General features: G+C 44.4%; 1 non-coding gene across 1 annotated transcript; it reads left to right on the top strand.

Moving 5' to 3' along the window:
• The first annotated feature begins 2,213 nt into the window (after positions 1–2,213).
• On the top strand, positions 2,214–2,286 carry Trnam-cau (transfer RNA methionine (anticodon CAU)). The gene has a single exon. It is a non-coding gene; the product is annotated as a tRNA-Met (tRNA).
• Positions 2,287–2,558: the final 272 nt, after the last annotated feature.

Below are 2,558 nucleotides of genomic sequence, written 5' to 3' on the forward strand. Positions count from 1 at the left end.
AGCTCCAGCTCATTGTATCTAAAATGGTCGTACAGAACTACAGCTGAGTTTCTGAGAACAAATTAGCATTTAAAAGCCTGGCAAATGTGCTGCTGTTTCCCCTTGGTAAGTGTCAATAGAAAACAAATTCTAGGTTTTTCTCCTGCTCTGGCAGGACAACATCCTCATTATGAGGTTCAGTATTATGTAGACTTCTCCATGTTGTGATATTTCGGTCGTAGTTGTTTAGAAAATGCTTCACCACGACCAGTATATTTGCACATACTGCATAACTGATGTTTGTTTGGAAATTTGTCCAACTGATACAAATTTTTCAGAGTTTATATATGCTGCCTTCATGAATACTGCCAACTTGTACCATCAGGAGCAAGAATCAGCATTGAAACAAACAGTTTCACTACTACCAAGATGCTTCTCCGGTGCAGTGCTCGATCATCTAATTTTCTGTTCTATAGGGGTTCCTATTTTTAGGAGCCGAGAACCAGAGCACATAACCAATTTCTTTGTTTAACAGTCAGCAGCACTGCTAAGCAGCAGGACTCAACAGAAGCTACACGGCAACTACAACATTGTTGTACATCGACTACCCCAGCAACGTTCAAAAATATCAAAGGACATACGTACAGGAAGAAGACAAGGACATAATAGAGTGCTCGTGCGCCAATGCTCCTTCCATAGTGCTATCAGCAAAAAAAGTATGATCTTTTATCATTTAAAAGAATATATGCTGTTCTGAAAGAGGGTGGCAGAATAGAAGATTACGTGGGACATTTTTTGTTGTTTTTCTTCATCTTTTGTTTTATATTGATGGGGTTCTCATATAACTACGCAAGCTACTCCATTAATAAACTTGTAGTTGAAAGTGAAAAAAAAATATGTATCATGCTGTCCAATCAACTCTTCTTCCTGTCCGTGCATGTGTTCTGATCTTCATAATCATGCATAACCGATTAGCCTTCCAACAAATGTCCCCGCTATGTGTTGAAAATTGTTGAAAGCCTGAGAAATGACTTTTTAAAGAGAAGCTCATGATTTTTTGTCTCCTTATACTTCACAGGTGCCAGACGTACCCTGTTCAACACAACCGACACAGCTGTTACGGACATAAGAAAAAGGCGGCTCATGTTCGCTGTGGATCAGGAAGGTGCACTGATGCAAAGACGGCGTGCCACCTGGATGAAAGGCTCCAACAGAAGCCCAAGCAACACTTTATAATCGCAGGAGTTCAGGAAGGAATAAAAAATTGGCGTATTGCCTTGTATAAAGGGTAAAATAAATCTGAAGCACCAGAAATATTTGCCTTTTGACTTATCTGGGGGGGGGGGGGTACAGACAAAAATGTAGAAAAAAGTAGCCGGGCATCAAATTTTATCCAAGCCAAAAAACTACAAAAAATGTGCCAGAAATTACATTGGCCAAAATGCTTGGCTTTCATATCTAGAACATGCTTGGTTATTGCGTGGTGTTCCACTACAGTGCCAACCATGGCAAGGGGTGTTTCCAATGATTTGCCAAGCACGGCCTTCCTTTGCTTGGCCAATGGTAGGCTTGTCGCAACAGCCAAGCTCATATTTTGCATTGCCTCCAATAACTTTCCATTCATGGACAGCTTGGCCACTGATGATTTACCATGCTTGGGCCAAGCAAATTTTGTAGGGAAAAGAGTGTCACCGTATGTGCACGCTCACATTGTAAGACCTAGCCTTAGCTGAAATGCAAGGCGCAAACCATTACACATGCGAGCCTGCGATTTCTAGAAGCGGCTCGTGGGTTACGTGCGCCTCAGTTACACGGGCACGGACGCACGCCTGCCCCGAAGGGGCAGGCGCGCGGGCTAAACAGCGCGTGGCCACGACAGCGGCCAGTAGAGCGTGGTGGAGACCCTGCCAACCGGCCATTGAGCGTGAGCGAAGTGGCCGCACTCGCGAAGCGAGGGCGAAGCCACGATTAGGTTTCCGCGCCCGAAGGGCGGAGAGGGCCTTCACTGAGAAACAGGGAAAAACTGCCGGCAACTTTGCACGCGTCTGTGCCAGCGTCCGTGGTGTGCCCGTGCCGTATCACTGGGACGCACTGCCCCAAGTTGCCAGACATCTGTGACACCAAACAGAACCTTGCCCAATTTAATTTGCGCAAAAGTGCACCAAGAAAAACTTATACGTTGATATAGTCAAGGAGACATTGATGTAGTGAAAATTCTTGAGCATCGGACATCCGCCTTGGTAGCGCAGTAGGCAGCGCGTCAGTCTCATAATCTGAAGGTCGTGAGTTCGATCCTCACCCGGGGCTGGCGGGGTATGTTTTTGCTTCTAATGGCTTTTTTTAGGTTGCAATTACTTGATGAGAAATATGAGACGGCCTATTAGTAAACAACCAAAGTTACAAATTCTCACACGTTTGCTGCCAGTAGGTTTCGCCCATTTAAATATTCAAGAAACGCTCTGAGAAGCTCATAGGCGAAAGCGTATGCTCTCACAAGACACTCATTAAATTACTTTGATATTCTTAGCCAATTGCATGTCTTCATGTTCTTTTTGCATGCTCTTTCTTTTTCTAGAAAA

Source organism: Rhipicephalus sanguineus, chromosome 11, assembly GCF_013339695.2.
Source record: "Rhipicephalus sanguineus isolate Rsan-2018 chromosome 11, BIME_Rsan_1.4, whole genome shotgun sequence".
In the NCBI taxonomy this organism is placed as follows: domain Eukaryota; kingdom Metazoa; phylum Arthropoda; class Arachnida; order Ixodida; family Ixodidae; genus Rhipicephalus; species Rhipicephalus sanguineus.